Genomic DNA, 18,656 nt, shown 5'->3' with positions numbered 1-18,656 from the left:
AACAAACTGCAATGTGTATGGAATGATCATGGTTACATCTGCAATGGAAAATCATGTTATTATTCTGGTACCTGTAAGAAAAGATCAAACTAAAGTTATCACCATCACTGTAATGCAAAAGATAATGTAAGATCAAAAACTTCAATTTATGCTTAATGCAAAGCTGGTTATATACTTCTAATGAACTAATAATGCCATATTAAAATATTAAATGATAATGAGAAAAACATCCCCTCCTTATTCTACAATACCTAAGAAATGAAAACTGGCAGATGGTCCCAAAATGTGAAACGCCTGGCTATCTGTGCATTTAGTGCTGCAGGTTTTCACTGTTTACCTTCAGAAGCATAAATCTCTGCACAGATAATGTTCATATGTGGATTCCTGGTTTTCTGCAGTTAATTGTGACCCAAAGCGTATTTTTAAAGTGGTTCCAGGCAATAAAGTCTAAAAATAAATACATCTACTTCCTTTTTCTGTGTTCCAGCCTCAGTGACTCTGACACAGTGCTGTAATATTTACACCTCTGATGAAAACAGAGTTTGTAGTTGCAGAAATACTCGACTCATTTTGGGCATTTACGAGCAGGAACCTCAGAAAGCCCCTCGCTGCTTCACTGGTTAAGAAGCAAAGCAAACATTAGTTCACAGTGATGTTAATTAAGGCCCAAAGTTTAGGAACGAACGTCAGCACTTCACTAATGAATGTAATGCTGATTCATGTGCTTGTTTTGTAATGTGCATGTTGTGCGTTGCTGTTTCCCATATTCTTTGGCACTGATAGATGAAGAGTCTCAGGCAGGACCGAGGCTGCCAGCTGCTGACAGTGAGCAGGGAGAGAGCAGCAGAAGCTGGGCAAGAGCAGGGCACCTTCAGCCCCCTTCATCAGTCAGAAATCATTTGGGTGTCTGTGTGAAATGTCTGATTTTTAAAATCTTTTTGTAGACATATTTATTAAATGTTTAACAATTATATAGAAGAAAGACAATGTAAAGAACAAAACATGACAAAACAAAAATGAGTTGAAGTTATGAACTGTTTCTGAGAGACAAATAACACCAGGATCCTTTTTGTGTAGCTGACAGCTGGTAACTGTGCAGGGGCGGGTCTAGCAAAGTGTTGCCAGGGGGGCAGGTAGGGCATTAACAGGGAGAGGGGGGCACAAAGAAATACTTTTCTTTCTTGTTCTCATTTAAAATGTCTCACTTTTAATAAATAATTATCTGAATCTTACAACAAACGTTTTCATCTGATGTAAAATGTATAGAAATCCATTATTGTACATAGTCATTTTTTAGGGTCCCATCATAATTTCTTCAGAAGTAAGTACTGCATATGATGCCAGTGTTTCCCACATTTTCTAGATTCTGCACCAGTACTGTGTGTAAAATGCATCAAAAAGTCCGTTTGATTCTTTCTCAGCTGTCTTTCTGTCTCCTTTCACTTTTTAAAGGTTGCCATGTTAGAAAACATATTTTGCCCTGCCGTGCTGTTTATTGATGTGGCAAATGAAAGGTTTATGAAAACATATCTAAATCTGTCATCAGTAATCAGCAATGATCATGTCTCACCTCTAGTCTCTGTCTTAATGTCAGGTTTCCACCGTGTGTTGTAGATGTTCAGGAGGTTAACTCGACCAACAGTCTACTTCCTGTTTAGAATACCAGGACAGGGAGGATGGTGCAGGTTTAAGTTTATTAGACTGATGCATGTATACCAACAAGACAGCGTCCATCACTGTGACAACAGCGTTTGTTTTCATTCAAAGGCTTCATGGTTTTTCCTTTAATACCTGGGGGGCCGGTCTCCAGTCAAAATGCCCGGGACCATTTTTTGTCCCAGTCCAGCCCTGGTGTCAGATCTGCATGCAGTGTCAATGAGACGATCAACAACAGATCAGACAAAACACTCAGGCGGACACTCCTCTGTAGAAGGAAACATGGAAAGTGTGAGGTAATCAGTGCACAACATCACTTTGTATTTCAGGCTGTTTTTATATAGAACTTCAGCACCAATGTAAAAGTTCTGGTTTGAGGAAGATGAAGAACATTTTCAGGAAGGATGCCGTCTGCAAGCAGAGCTGCTTGAACCTCAGCGCTGAGGTCCAGACTACTTCCTGTGAAGCCACGTGATGTAAATCTGCTGCTGTAACTTCACAGTTTACTGAAGCTAAATGCAACGTTACCATATAATCTGTTTTCAACAAAGGTTTCACTCCGTCCGGTGTTGATGGAATGATTCAGGCCGTACTCGTCAGGCTTCCCGTCGACCACACGCATTTCAGTCACAAACCCCGTGACTGACAACAAGGGAAACAGCAGAAGAAAAGATGTGAAAAATACTGGATGATGATGATGGAGGATTAACCGCGGTGGTTAAACTGTTTCCTGTCTTTGTGGGCGTACTCACAGGGAAGTTTCCAGGCACGTCAGTCTTGGTGGCTAAAGTCTCCATTTTCCAACATGTATCGCTACAGGTGCAAAGACACAACATTAATCATCAGTGTAAATATTTTAATGCTGTCCAAACTGTGTTTGCTTTGCCTGTCCTCTCGCACTCACAGAGGAAACGAGGACGCCACCTTCAACCCATCTTCAGTTGGCTCAACCATGGCCGGACTTCCTGTTGGCTTTGTGACAGCAAACCACTTGAAATGAGAGCAAACTGCAGTCAAGCACCACTTACAGCAACCTGTGGACACGCAAATGGAAAGCACTGAGAATCATACAGAAGCATAAGAGCTGTTTATTGTAACACGTGTGTGTGTGTGTGTGTGTGTGTGTGTGTGTGTGTGTGTGTGCACATTAATAACACACTGATGTATGTTAGTTTGATTTATGCTATATCTGAGAAAACAACTGCAGAATTTTACATCAAAGTTTCCAAAGCTGATGTTTTGTTGTTCACTCTGTTTTATATTCATATAGTTTGTTGTTTTTAAATCAGTGGACAAAATAAATATTATCACACAAAATCCAGGGTGAAACATAACCAAATAACCTAAATGGTGAAGTCATTATAGAAGTACATGTTGCAAAGGTCAGCCTCCTGTATAGACTGCTAAACTGTCTGGGGGGGCCTGCCTGTCCTCGTTGGATAAGCTCCACCCCTTTTCCATAAGACGGAGACATTTGTATGAAAATAGATGGGCAGTAAAATAAAAAATAAAAAATATTATGGATGACTCTGTAAATCAAAGTCCACCTGAGGCAGAAGCAGAAACCATGAGGAGCACAGCACCACTCCCAGAAGGGCACGAAGTGAAGCCATAGCTGCTGAAGAGTGAAGACGTGATGATGGAGGAGATCACAGATGAAGATCTGCTGCCTGCTGACTCTTTATATAGAAGAGTGAGACTATCTCCCCACCAACAGCTGCACTTATACAAACCCCAGGTGCTGGGATGGCTTTGAACATGTGACATTTTCTGCAAACACATGGACAGTTTCATAAGCACAAAGATTATTCCTGCAGCGGCAGAATCGTATCCACTGTGTGAGAGGTGAACGTCAGACAGTTCTTAGAAAATGTAGTTTCTCTTTAAGCTTTTAACGTCTCTTTTACCCCCATTTGTCTAAAACTACTTGACAGCCCTTCATGTCAGAGGTTTATTACCTGTGCAGGATGGAGCACATGGTCTCAGTCAGGCTGGACACGATCACTCCTACAGGAAGTAAATGTGATTTTATTTCACCTGTGAAATGATGAAAAACAGCAGAATAGCTCACGCTAACAAACGGGTGTTGAAATGTTTCATTTTCTGCTGTTTCACAGGTCAAAAAGGGCGTCGAAGCAAACTGAAGCTGAGCTGCTGCTGCTGTTGTAGTGCAGCATCTGCTGTGTGCTTCATCAGAGAACCTTCTGTACACAGCAGACAGAGGCTGCTGCCACTGAAGTCCATCTGCTAGAGAGCTTTAAACACTGGTTATTGAAGTGGCTTTGATGATACTGATACACAGTCTTTGCTGCTGTCACAGGACAGGGATCCACCAGGGAGTAGTTGTCAGGATAAAGAGCCTTCGCTTCTCTAAATATAAACTGGATACTTGTAGGAAACTTTGGGAAGCAGCATTTTTCCTCATATCGTCTAAACTGAAGTTAGCTCAGGTGCTTCTTCCATACTTGCTCTGCAGAAAGCCAAAGAGTTTGGAGCTCTGCAAACATTTGCAGCACAGCTGGATGTTTGTAACTTTGGTCACCTCTGTATCATCCCTCAGATTCTTTCTGCACAGCTTTGAAACCATGACAGCACGAGTGATGCTGAGGAGACGTCCAGTTTAAACAGACCTTTATTCCTGGAACACAAACACATGAAGTGATGCTGCTAAAGAAGAACATTTAATCGCACTAATGAATCAAGCATCTGTTTGTCTGTCAGTCTGTCAACAGTTCCTCTGATCGACTTCAGACTTGGTGGGTGTTTTGTTTTTGCAGCGGTCAAAGTCGATCAGCGTGTTGCTTTGTCTGCTGTAAATCTGCCTGTACAAAGGGAAACATGCATGTTTTAGATGCAAACTCACAACATGGCTGCATTTTTGTGATTATGTGTATTTTATATTGATTTATTCTATTATGTTTTGTATATGAATCTTTACAAGTGTGTCGATACAAAGGCTTGATTAAAACAAAGGTCTCAGCTGTGCTGTTAGGGATGCTCTCATATTTGTTTCAAATGTAATAAATCAAAGGATTTCAGGCTTTTCATCCTTTTTATTTGTTTGGTTCTAACAGCAGCTGGATAAAAACATGCAGGTGATGAATATAATTGTGTGATATTATGAGCATTGTGAATAAAGAAAGAGCAGAGATAGTAAAAAGGAAACAGGTGATGGACGTGAGATTTTCAGAACAAAAGCTCCTCAGTGAGACGATCACCTGGACACAAGGTCAGGCAGCTGGGACTCATCTAGAGAGCAAAATGGAAAAGTGATCTGTGCAGAACATCACTGTTGATTGCAGTTATTTACATCAGACTTCTTCTCTGAGATAAGAGCACCGTTTCTGGGAAAGATGACAGTATTTCCAGGCTGGATGCTGTTTGCAGGGAGAACTGAATGAAAGTCTCCTGCACCTCAGCGCTGAGGTCCACACCTGTGAACACAGATGAGGTCAATCTGCTGCAGCACGTAGAGCTTTACTGATCAGCAGGTTCAAAGGATTCAGCAGAGCGTAGAGTCAGAGCTAAATGCCACATCACCATAGAGTTTGTTAACAACAGCTTTCTTTGCCCTTTGTCTCGATGGACTGAATCAGGGATACTCGTCATACTTCACCTCAACCACGTCACTGAGAGACCCCAGCCTGACACAGCAGCAGAGATGATGAAAGCAGAAACAGCAAACAGATGCTTCAGTTGTGTTTCTCTCTGTGTGTGCGCTCACGCCCACTTGTGTGTGTGAACTTTCCACGTACCTCAGCTTGTTTCTCCAACATGAGCCATCAGGGCTGAAAAACATCACTAACACATGAATTCTTTCTCTTTTTGTTATCACCTGTGATCATGTGTCTCATGTTTCTGTCATTCACCAGTTCTTGTAGAGTTACGTGTAACTAGACTTCTGTGGGACGTAAATGATTGTTTTGTATGCAGATCTGTACAAAGGATGGAAACACTTGATTACAAAGGAGATCTCAGCTGTGTTGTTGTGGATGGACTTCAACGTATTTGTTAAAAAAGAGAATAAAGCAAAGTGTTTTAGCTGTTTGGGAGTTTTTGTTTGATTCCATTCAGTTTTATTTCTATGGAGTCAAATAATAAGAAAGGCTCTAGAACAGCCCTGAGTTTGTCCAGGTGACACTCCTCTGAAGAACAAAGACAAAGAGGAAGAAGGGGATTCGTTTTCAAGTCTTGTTTCTTTCAAAATAAAAGCTGAAATGTTTTGGAAGCATGATAATATTTCAGCCAGGATGCCGTCTCCAAGGAGACCTGCACCTCAGCGCTGAGCTCCACATCACGCCCTGTGAAAGCACAGATATAAATCTGCTGCAGTGAGAAGAACTTTACCCAACACAAGTGTAGAAGTAGACATTTGACTTTACCTACAACCTGTTAACAACAAAGCTTTCATTGCCTCTGCTGTTGATGTCATGTAGGACTAATCATACTTCACATCAGCCATGCACACGTCAGAGGATCTCCAGGCTTTCAGTAATAAAGCCAAGCAGATGATGTGAACATAGCAATAGTAAAACATGCATCATAATCAGCCGTATGTGTCGACTATGTGGCACCTCAGTCTTGTTGGCATGAAGAAAAGTTGTGTAACATGTAGCATAAGGGCTGCAAAGACATCATGTAGACAGCAGTCGTCTGTTAGTCGTAACGTATCTCCTGTTAAAGAGTTAAATGTGCGTTCTCCATCTCTGTCCTCTCACAGCTCGCCGTACACCAACTCCAGCTGTGGTAACCATGGCTGTGCCCATCAACACGCTGAAGCTGAGACGCCACCCGTCACTATGGCGACTCCAATAGGGTTACCTGTCAGCTGTGGACGCATGAAAGGAAAACAGCAGAAACACAGACATGTTTACTGGAACATTTCCTATTGACAGCTTTATGGAAAAGTGGGTTTAAACACTTTTCTATGTTTTATTTTGTTTATTTATGGATTTATTGTGAAAGGAATTTCAAAGGTTTAATTTGACCTTTCCCCTGTTTTTCATTCAGACTGGAGACGAATGGATGGTGCTTTCTTTGTTTGTCTAAAGATAATGAATAAAACTCTACACACATCTTAAACCACCCTCCTTTCTATATATTTTGTTATATAAATGGAAAGTATATAAGACACAAACTGAGCTTATATGATACTAAGGACCCTGGAGGTCAGTCCACCTTTATAATTCAGCACAGCCTGGAGTCTCTTAGTCAAGCTTGTTTGTGTTTTCTGTGAGGAAGTTTTCAGCAGCAGCTCTTTTCTTGGATGTTGGTTCCCTTTGTTTCCATCCTCTGTTAAGATGTTTCAGTAATGTTGAGGTCTGGGGAGGCCAATCCATGGCTGACGTCCTGTGATGCTGCATTAGCAGTTTGTTCATAGTGAAAAATGAAGCCAATCAGACATTTGCACAGTGGATCAACTTCTGATGGTACTGTCCTGAATTCCACACCTATAATATGTTTGCACATACTGATGAATATGTGCAGCTGATTTTCAGTCCAGTTCCTGTGTGACAGACGCCAGTCTTTCTGCCTGTGTCCTTTCTTAACAATAGAGCCATCCTTCCACTGAGACTGTTTCTGATGAGGCTTCACTGAGCAGTAGATGGATCCCTCAGCTCATCTAATCGTCCTATTTCTAACACATGACTGTCAGAAACTGTTAATCTGCTGCAGCTCTTTAACTCCTCCACTTCTTTTTTTGTAATCTCTTAGTTTCCTCATCTTTTAAGGTGGCACTGCACACCAGATCCAAAGTCAACATGCTGTTATATAATGGAGTTGAACCTGTAATGGAGTTTGATTTAAACCAATCAGCAATGAAGTGAATGATGATGAGCAAAGATGGTGGAGGTGGTGGATGAAGACCCGGACAGCTGTGGTTGGCTCCTCGTATAGAGCAGAGTGAGGTTGTGTTTGCACATTATTATAAAACCATGTTCACCATATATTTTAGCTGCAGACAATAACATGATTTCTTTGCTGTGGTGATTTTATTCCACTTTGGTAAAATGGGAAACCATCATTTCTTGCTGTAATTCACACATTATTCCAAGAGCCTCAACACGAGCCTTGTAGTCCGACCATATATAGACAAATCAATAGTTGTGTTTGTAACAGCTCATGAACATGAATCGTTCCACATTACTTTAAAATCATTGTAAACTAAACTGGAATAAATGAGTGTTTATATATAGTTTTGTCTCAGCTGTTCATACACAGTGTTTCAGTTCTTATCAGAGTCCCACCGTCTCACTGTGGTGAACCTTTAGCTCTGTTGGAAGCGTGTTGTTAGACCAGGTTTCCCTCATTTAAAAATAATCTCTCATTAGAAATGGACATGATGTCTAAGACATAGAAATGCTTATTATGGGTTCACTTGATGTCACTGAAAAGATGCACATGGGTAACGTGCAGGCCATCCAGCTCCGAGGTTTATCTCCTCACCTCGAGTCTGCGACACTCTCTCCGTGTCCTCTCAGATAAGGGCGCGCACATTTCTGCACGAGCTTCTAAATTACAAAGAGCGATTCACAAAACAGAAGCTCACAAAACACTCATCACAAACCAAAAATGGCTCCACTGAGCGTCAAACTGTCACCAGAATTTACTGATAATCTAAAGACTCACAGAACTCATTTTGTCTCATTGTGTCTTAGTTTGAGACATAAGTGCATGATCATAATACTGTGTAGTTAGATGAGACAGAGCTGATGCTTGCTCTTAATCATCCTCTTCATGTTTCCCGAGCCTCAGCAGTGGAAGCTACCATGGATAGAAAGACTATGACTCATGTTACGTTCCCCTGGGGGGGGGTCTAGGCGGTGAGGGGGAAGTAACAAAAGTGACCGGGTCAGAAAAAGGAGTCAAGAGGCGAAACAGTTAAATAAAACAGTTTTATTGAAGTAATTAAACTAAAAGAGGTGACCGAATACTTATTTTCCACCCTGATTTACGAATAAATTCTTTACAAATCCTACCATGTGGATTCATGGATTTTTTTTTCACATTCTGTCTCTCACAGTTGAAGTGTACCTCTGGTGCAAATTACTGACCTCTGTCATCATTTTAAGTGGGGGAACTTGCACAATTGGTGGCTGACTAAATACTTTTTTGCCCCACTGTACATACGTCAAATCAAAACCACAATGACTTTTAACACAGTTTGAAAAGAACATTATCTCTATCTTCATGGCAGATGTTTCCTCTCAACCTTTTGACTGCCGCTTCTCCAAAACCACAGACCATGCTCTGCAGTAAGATACCACTTCTGCACGCCCGCAGTTGCAAGCAAACATGATTAACCTCTCACCTATAACTGAATGTATCTACTATGTGTGTGTGTGTCACGACCTCACTTGGCACTCTGTGTCACCTCTCACCTACTAACGCTCGCAGTCAAACGGAGGCCACTCTCAAATGTGTCAGCAGTTTACTAAAACTATATATGTAGTATATTGAATAAATGTTTTAATCAAGAACCTCTACTAGAAGCTTAATAAAAGAATATAAAAGTATAAAAGATAATAATGAACAACCTGGTTATTCAAATAGCATCATCCAAACAGCTCCTCAGAATAAGCTGCACTTACACTCTGCTTTTAGTTTCACTTTTGCAAAAGCACGCTCTGCAAACCTGCAGTTTCCTGTCAAGACTTTGCACAGAGTGTCCTCAGAATCAACAGAATCAGCCCATACACACTTAAGATTATAACAAGCATTCAAAAGCATTTAAGATCATAGATTCAACTCAACAGTTTAAAGTGGTTATAACTGCACCTGTAGTAAAGGCTAATTGGGTACCAAAATGTTTAAACATCTGAATGCAATATCAATGCTGTAGATTATATTATTAATGCAATGGTAATGATGATGATTATTAACAGTAGCAACAAAATAATTTCCCTGATCTCCACATTATATAGGTTATAGTATGTTATATATAAACGTAGCTGAAGCAGTTTCATTTGTAGCTTCACGCTGCACTTCACATGTTTGTCCACCAGATGGCAGCACAGAGGCCTGTGTTGGAAAGCTTTGAGTAATGAAGCGTTTTCAATCCAAGCTTCAGAAAGCTTCATGTGGTCATCAAGGAAGCAACCAGGAAATATCTGCTGTGTGTAAAAACAGCAACACAAGAATCCAGGATGAAGACAAGAAACTCAAAGCTCACAAAACAGGTGGAGCTAATTTTGTGACGTGTTTCTGTAAAAACACCACAGAAGTGAATCATCAAAGTTTCCATGTGAGCTGATGATGCTGCTGCAGAGTTTCTGTGAACCTCCTGTGACCCCGCCTCCTCATACAGAGACATCTGATTGCTCTTCAAACTGCATCACGTGGACACATGTGATTGTGTGTTGTAGTATTGATCCCAATGCTGGTATCAGTCCTGGATCAATAACACTGGATGGATGCGTTCAGCATGGAGCCCTGAGCTGTGTTACAGACAAACATGGAAACTGACAGGTCTGTGTCATTCACAGTCTGTAACACTTCTAAACAACAGAGGCTGACCCAAGTGCCTCAGAGCCAGGCACGCTCACATCACAGCTCTCTAAATAAGCCAGTTTCAAAATAAGAGCTGAAAGCTGTGTTTGCTTGTGTTAGCTTATTATTGTGGAGACTAACATTCAGTGATCATGTGTTCAGACTCATAATGATTACTCTCAGAAATCCTGATCTTTGTATTTACTGTGTGTTGGATCAATAACTGAGATTCATGGTATCACACAGCTGTGCTGCTGCTGATGTCAGCACATCTGGAACAATACGAGGTATCTGCTAGCAGACTGAGCAGGACGTGAGACCTGTGGACTGTTTAAAGCTGTCCCTCCACAGCTCACTCAGACCTGATCCACACCTCAGTGATATTCTCTGACTTCCTCAGTAGAGACAGAAACCATTCAGATCTGGGACCATCAGCTGACTGATGATGTCACACAGACTGTGTTTTTCAGGAACAGTGATTCTGATGTGAGCCTGCTAGCTGACAGCAGACCTGATGAAAGCACATGTTCACATCTGTGAGGACAGACTGGACTCTTTGACTGCACCTTGGTTCTCCTCAGAGGTCTGTACAGGAGCATGTCCACCCCCACTGAAGATCTCAGTCACTGTGAAACATAGAAAGCTGCTTGTGTGGCCTCTGCCTCACATGTAGATACAGCTACAGGTTTCTCTGTCAGTCAGACTGAAACAGTGTCCTGATGCTGCATCATTCAGCTCTGTGCCCCAGTCAGCATCACTGGGAGCTACCAGTGTTTCTGCCCTTTTCCTGTAACACTACACTCAGCACAGGCTCAGCTGGTATCCAGTGTTGGACTTTGGCTTCAGCTGCTGTGATAGATCCTCTAACATAGATCAGCTCTGCTACATGTTGTTAGATAAGTGCAGCTGCTGTCATGTCCTGATGTTTCTCTGGCTCAGCAGCTTCTCCATCAGAGGTTCACATGGAGCTGATCCAGTATCTCCAGTAACTGTGTTCTGTGCCTCACTGGTTGATCCTTCTGTCTGTGTGACGTCAGTCAGATGTTGAAGTTAAACTCTGTAATCTTCACTGTGTCACAGAGTTCAGTGAGTCCCGTTATTCACAGTATCAATCAGATCATCAGAGAACAGCTGATCAGCAATCAGTGGTGCCAACAGCGCCTCCTGTGGTGAGAGGATGCAATAATGCAATGTAGCATTTTTCCACTCAACACTTGCAGTCATGGAAACTGTCTGTTGGATCTGTGTGACGTTGCTTTCTTGGTTAGAGTTCCTCACAAATGTCCAGATGATTCTTCTAATGAGGCGTCGACCATGTTTGCAGCTCTTTGGAAGAAAACGTCGCCCTTTGCCATCCTTACTTTTCTTTGACTTCTTCAAATGCAGCTGAACTCCAGCTGGTATTTTCTTGGACTTTGCAGCTGTTTCTGGTCATCAGTTCATTCCTGCAAACCTCTGAAGCTGAACAACAATGATGCTGCATTGCTGGCTGATCCCAAAAGGTTGATTCTGTTCATCTGGACGTTTTCAGAAACGTTTGCTCACTGATCAGGTGACTTCTTCAGTCTCAGCTGACTGCAGCTTTACAAGCTTACAAACAGCACATTTGCACAATGACTGAAAGCAGCAGCACCTGATATATATGATACTAATATAATACATATACATATATAATCCATACTAATGATGAAGGAACTGAGCTCACAGTCCATTGTTCATTCAGTGAACTACTCAGTTTATTTTGGGCCTCAGAAATGCTCACTCTGTTTGTACATCACTGTCAGCAATAGACTCATTCTGCTGTGTGGACAGGAACACATGTGACATCACTTCCTGTTTGTTTGTGACTGAAGAGGAAGAAGTTTACAAGGAATCATTTAGAAGAGTTTCAAACATCAACTGATTGAATCCATGAATCTGAAAACGTGTTTGTGAGTGAAAGAGACAGACATGTACAGACTGAACTATCTGTTCAACAGTCAGAGTGTTTCTGTAACAGGAGACACTCTTTACACTCCACTCAGCACAGGGACACTGAGGCACCAGACCAGACCATAAACCCAGGATAAAGAGTTTGAGTGAATGTGGTGTTGAAGGTGTGGAGGTGGATCAGAGTGTCAGAGGAGACTCTGTAGAAGGACAGAGTGCCAGCAGGACAGTCCACATACACTGCTGCTCTGTTAGAGACAGAGGAGGAGGAGGAGGAGGAGGAGGAGATGGATGTTTTTATTTTATTGTGCCTGACATAACGAGGACCATCATCAGAGCAGCTCAGACTCCAGGACTGATCATTGTTTCCAAACACACAGTCTCTGCCTCCTTTCCTTCTGATGCTTCTGTAACTCACTGATATATAAACTCTTCCTCTCCACTCGACCTCCCAGTAACAGCAACCAGTCAGACCATTTCTACACAGCAGGTGAGGATAAAAACCATCAAATCTGTCTGGATGATCAGGATATGACTGAACCTCCTCCACACAATGTGCCTCAATGTTATTGATATTATTATTAACATTGTTATATAATAATAAAACCTTTATAATAAAACCACTAAAAACCTTTATTCTCATGGTCCAATCATGAGTGAACTCCCTGATGAAGCCTTGTGTGCTAAAACATGTCAGAGTTTTAAAGGTTAAACATGAGTTTCCAAAACGTTTTGCTGGAGAACAATGAACTATTTGACTGAGTTTCAATCATTTACAGACGAGCAAAACCAGGACAGAGAAAAAAGGACAAAACTGACTCAGTAAAAAACAGAAAAGAAGATCCCATGTAGATCTGTATTATGTAGAAGTTCAGCCCAGCAACCAGTTCAGTTCAACACAAGTTTAAATGATTCTATCTGAACTCTGTGGAGCCTGATCTCAAGCTTTTTGAGTCTGACACAGAAACCAGAGGATCTTTCTGTGTCTTCAGATTCACTGTGATCCAGTGATGGGAGTGATTTCAGCCCTGAGTGATCGCGCTGATGTTTGCACAGAGCAGACAATGAGGTGAATGTTTGGGCACATTGGTAACAGTGAAACAGTTTATTAGTAACGTGGGATCGTTTGTGTGCAGAGTATGAACTGAGATTCCTGAAGCTCTTGTCACACTGGTCACAGCTGTAGTTTCCTTCCATGTGTGCACGTTCATGACTGTTACGACTACCTGAATGTGAGAAGCTTCTCTCACAGTGTCTGCACTTGTGTGGTTTCTCTCCTGTGTGGACTTGTTTGTGTGATTTACGGTCCCTTGCAGTGGTGAAGGATGACCCACACTGATCACAGAGGTGCTTTTTAACCCCACTGTGAATCAGTTCATGTCGTTTTAACTCACTTGTTGTGGTGAAGCTTCTCCCACATTCTTTGCAGTATTTCAGTTTGTCTCCAGTGTGTCTATGTTGATGTACTTTTAGGGTCTTTTGCTGATTGAAAGTTTTTCCACAGAGGTCACAATGAAAGTCTTTCCCACCACCACAGTGATGACAGGGTTGAGAACTGGATCCATCTGTGTCGCTCTGCTTCTAAACAAAGACACAAAGACAGTGTAAGTCAGTCCTTCAACATTTGTATCCTGAACGTCGCCTGAAATAAAGAGCATCTCTGCAGACGTCCAACTACATTTGACTGTTTCAGTTAACACACTCAGTTTACTGGGCTGCAATAACTACAATACTACCACCATAATACTACAGTAATACTAAAATCATAACTGAAAGGAAAATCTGAATAATCACTCAGAGCTGCTTTTCCATGCAGTAGAATTGCTAACATGCTAACACAGTTTAATGAGCAGAGTTGTTCCAAACAGTCAGGCTAAAATGACAAGATAACAATATAAATACTAGGGGTGCAACGATACTCGCATCGATATTGAACCGTTCGATACAGTGCTTTTGGTTCGTACGCATATGTATCGAACAATACAAAATTTGTAATTTATTTTATCAACTTTCCGTCTGACAATGCTGTCTGTGTTGAGCGCTCAGTGAATCTGCTTTCGACTACTCCGCCTAGGCTGCACTGTCGAACGCAGATCCACTGAGCGTTCAACACAGACAGCATTGCCAGAATGAAGAGTGCAGAGCAAGCTAGCGAGACAGAAGTTAAGCTCTCCTTGCAACATGGCAAATTGAACCTCCCCCACCCTCATTCAGATCTGGCGTTTGGAAAGTAAGTGACGGAAGTGACGAGTAAGGTAAGCGACCCATGTTGTAGGTGACGTCAGACGCCGGAGAATTGGCGGAAAAAAAAAAAAAAGCAAATGGTAGCATAGAGTTTAACAAAGGTTTTTCAAGCTTCAGTATTACCAAATATACTAATCAATTGTCATATAACTAACAACATCTGTTCTATCATCTCTAACACCCTGGAGGACAACGGGGGGTGTTTAGACGCTCTCCAAGATTACATCGACCGCTGTTTTCAAGATTTAGTAATGAAGAAGGCCCTCAGTGCATCCTCCCCGACCAAAATTGAGACGCCGTCATCGAAGAGATGTCGCCCGGCAGACTCCCCCGGTACAACATTGCCCGCCGGCAAAGACATCGTAGACATCCTGGAGTCAATCGACAAGCGATTGTCCAGTTTCAATGCGAGGCTGTCCCTGGTGGAGATTTTACACCGGGAATTTAAATCTCTGAGAGAATCCCTGGAATTCAGCCAGCAGCAGGTGGAAACGCTTGCCGCTGAAAATACCACTCTACGGGAGTTGGTCAAATCTCTCACCGATAACGTGACCCAGCTGAACATTGAAAATAAAAAAATAAAAGAGTCCGTTATCGATCTACAAGCCCGTAGCATGAGAGATAGTCTTGTGTTTTCTGGTATTCCAGAATCTGCCGGAGAGGACGCGGAGGCAACGGTGAACAGCTTCATTAAAATCCACCTGAAGCTGCCGGAGGACACCGTAAAGAACATCGACTTCCATAGAGTACATCGCTTGGGGGGCGTGAGGTCGCGGACCGGGAGACCACGGCCTATTGTGGCCAAATTCGGTCAATTCAAACAGAAGGAACAGGTGAAGAGTTGCGGCAGAGAGCTGAAAGGAACGGACTTCAGCGTGAACGACCAGTTCCCCAAAGAGATCCTGGAACGATGCAAGGTCCTGTTCCCAGTTCGACGTAGCTTCATCCAGAAAGGCTCCCGTGCTGTCATCGCCGTGGACGGACAGCTCTACCGACCCCGGCACCACACCGTGGTTATATTGACTCTCTTTCTTGGCTCTCGGTGAAGGCGGTCGCACTTTTCTCCTCTCCTCCTTCCCCTTATCTTCCCTGCTTAGCCTCTTGTGTCCTGTCTTGTCTCGCGTGCACTATTTTTCCCTCGAACAGTCTCTCACTGTCGTTCTCTAAAACCTAACAGAGAATTATGGATTTGATCAACTGGTCTCTGAATGCTATTGACACCCTCTTCTCAACGAGAAGTCTGGGCTCGGGAGAGCCCGAGTGCCCTGGAGGGACTTTCCCTGCCGGATACACGATGGATGGGTGGCAGACCTGGAGGATCTTGTGCCTGGCGGGACTGTCTATCGAGGACGCTGAGGATATTTACCTATTCGGAACCATGATAACAGGGTTCTTGCTGATCGGAGCTGGCTTGGCCCTGACTTATCGGAGAAATAAGAGAGCGGAATCAGCTGTTCAAACCCCCCCTAAGCTGACCGCTGGAATTGAAGCGATGGGACGAGGCGCGGCCTCCCACACCGAACGCAGCATGGTTAACACCTTGGAGACGCTTACAGCTGCCGTGAAGACTCAAACTAACACCATTGAGCGTATGATGGGATACATCAGAGAGGGGCCTGCTCACAATAACACCCTTGAGCGAAAGTTGGATAACATCGCAGAACGGTTCACTGCAGCTGTGGGGTCTCAGAACCAAAAGAACGAGAACACCACGGAACAGAAGCTTGATACCATCATGGGGAGGCTCGCGGCTCTCCAACGGGAAATCGAGGCCCCAGTGTCAGAGTGCTAAATTCGCTGCTCGCATAAAGGAGAAATCAACAATATTCTACATTTGGACACCACGGCGCCAGCTGCTCAGGCCCAAGGCTGGAGCCCACCAAAACAACTCCCTGATAACGACTGTGTGATGATTATTCTTCCCATCCCATGAAGGACACCTGGATCGGCTGGAGGACTGTTTACTTAGCCTGATAGGCCGAAGGACACTGTCTCAGCTGAACTATGGACACGCACACACATACACTTACACTGATAAGCACGCACTCATCCCCCTCCCTTCCCAACGCCTTCGATGCTTGTTTCCTGCGAGGGAACACGGCGGGTCTGCGTGCCGCGCTGGAATGGTAGCGCTGTGCGGGGCGGCTGCTGTGTTCGCTTCGGATTACCCCTCACCCCCCTCCCACCCCTGTGGCTTGTCATGTCTTCACAATGTTGTGCTGTGGACATTTATGTGCTTTTTGTGCAGAGGAGTTTTTTTGTTTCCTGTTCTCATGCTGTCCTACCATGGAATCATAGCATGAGTAGGGGTCTCTTTTTTTCCTCTTGTACTTTCCCCACTGTAGTGTATATTTCAATGTTTTTCTGATTCTACCAATCTCCGACCTGTATCCCCATGTAATGTTTGTGTTATATTAGTGCGCATGCGCCAACCAGCGTGCAGCCTGTTACAGTCGCTCCTGCTTTTCTCTTAGTTTAGCTTTTTTTTCCTTACGTATTCTTTTTTTTCCTGACTTGTATTTTCCTCCGTTTTCTATCTCTTACTCAATCATGTGGATTGAGAGAGTTTTTGTTCTTCTGGTGGCCGTGGAACTGTTACTTTTATCAAGGAACGGGACCGCGGCACATCTCCTACACGCACGGACTGTTTACTCCAGAGATCAGCTGATCGCCCTGATGCCGGCCGGCTCGCTGGCCAGGCCCGCAGAAGTACCAGCTGAAATTTGGAGGAAAACACATCGGGGATGCAGAGGTCAAGGACAGAAGAGAAGAAAAAAGGTGACGGTGAGACAGCGGAGGCTCGAAGCGAGGAGGAGGTTTAAACCGTGTCTGCCGTCTATCGTGATGGGTAATGTGCGATCGTTGGCAATTAAAATCGACGAGCTCTCAGCACTGGTACGGAGTCAGAGGGAATACCGAGAGTGTAGCCTGATGTGTTTCACCGAATCATGGATGCACCAGGACATTCCCGATGAGAATGCTTCCGTGGAAGGCTTCCACACTGTTCGGGCGGACAGGGACAGCATCGCTAGCGGTAAGCGTAAAGGAGGTGGGCTTGCTGTTTTAGTTAACAACCGGTGGTGTAACCCTGCCAACATAACAATCAAAGAAAGGATTTGTTGCCCGGACACTGAACTGTGTGCTGTTGGACTCAGGCCGTATTATTTACCCAGGGAATTCTCTCACGTCATCTTGGTGGCTGTCTATGTTCCCCCCTCTGCTAACCCCACAGCTGCATGTGACACTATCCACTCTGCCATAGCTCGGCTACAGACTCAGCACCCGAGTGCCTTTATTGTGATCTCGGGTGACTTCAACCATGTATCACTGGACAATACACTACCAACATTCAAACAATATGTGGACTGTCCCACCAGGGGAGAGAAAACTTTAGACTTACTGTATGCTAACGTCAAGGATGCATACAGCTCCTCCTCCCTCCCCCCACTTGGTAGGTCAGATCATAACCTGATTCACCTCACCCCCCGCTATGTGCCAATTGTGAGGAGGGAACCTGTGACCACCAGGACTGTCAGGAGGTGGTCAGAGGAGGCCTTAGCAGAACTACAGGGCTGTTTCGAGGTGACCGACTGGGAAACACTCTGTGAGCCTCACGCCGAGGACATCAATGGGCTTACTGAGTGTATCACAGACTACATAACTTTCTGCACCGACTCCATTGTTCCAGCTCAGACTGTTCATTGTTACCCAAATAACAAGCCGTGGGTGACTAAGGACATCAAAGCCCTCCTCAACAACAAGAAGAGGGCTTTCAGAGGGGGCAACAAAGAGGAGGTGAGGAAGATCCAGGTGTTACTAAAGGACAAGATCAGAGAGGCTAAGGACAATTACAGGAGGAAGCTGGAGTGGAAACTCCAGCAGAACAGCATGAGAGAGGTGTGGAGGGGCATGAAGACCATCACTGGATTCAGGCCAACCAACAGCAGGGGAACTGAGGGAGGTGAGAATAGAGCCAATGAGTTGAATCTGTTTTTCAATAGATTTGACACCACAGTGTCTGCTCCCACCCCCACAACCTCACCTGCAGTCAGCCTGGAATCCAGAGCCACACCACTGTGCCAGCCTCTCTCTTCACATGTTGCCTCCTGTGAGATTCCTGACACCCCTCCCCCACCCATCACCTTCACTCAATACCAGGTTGAGATGCAAATGAGGAGACTTCACTCAGGCAAGTCTGCTGGACCAGACGGAGTGAGTCCCCTTGTCCTCAAGACCTGTGCCCCCCAGCTGTGTGGAGTCTTTCATAAACTGTTTATGCTGAGTCTGAGTCTGCAGAGGGTCCCGGTGATGTGGAAGACATCATGCCTCGTCCCTGT

General features: G+C 43.8%; 1 protein-coding gene and 2 long non-coding RNA genes across 3 annotated transcripts in view; 1 reads left to right on the top strand and 2 right to left on the bottom strand.

Annotated features, from left to right (window-relative positions):
- Positions 1-18,656, bottom strand: part of LOC145419375 (protein NLRC3-like) — a 177,604-nt gene that overhangs the window by 32,479 nt on the left and 126,469 nt on the right. The window lies entirely within an intron of this gene.
- LOC145424045 (uncharacterized) lies at positions 1,173-2,696 on the bottom strand. Its single transcript, XR_013905000.1, has 3 exons — positions 2,561-2,696; positions 2,409-2,469; positions 1,173-2,298 (listed from the first exon to the last, which is right to left on the bottom strand). It is a non-coding gene; the product is annotated as an uncharacterized LOC145424045 (long non-coding RNA).
- Positions 6,377-6,738, top strand: LOC145424090 (uncharacterized). The gene is made up of 2 exons (XR_013905046.1): positions 6,377-6,563; positions 6,667-6,738. It is a non-coding gene; the product is annotated as an uncharacterized LOC145424090 (long non-coding RNA).

Source organism: Astatotilapia calliptera, chromosome 3 (genome assembly GCF_964374335.1).
Source record: "Astatotilapia calliptera chromosome 3, fAstCal68.1, whole genome shotgun sequence".
NCBI classification, from domain to species: domain Eukaryota; kingdom Metazoa; phylum Chordata; class Actinopteri; order Cichliformes; family Cichlidae; genus Astatotilapia; species Astatotilapia calliptera.
Note: the sequence above shows the minus strand (reverse complement) of the source record. Positions and strands in the feature narration are given on the sequence as shown.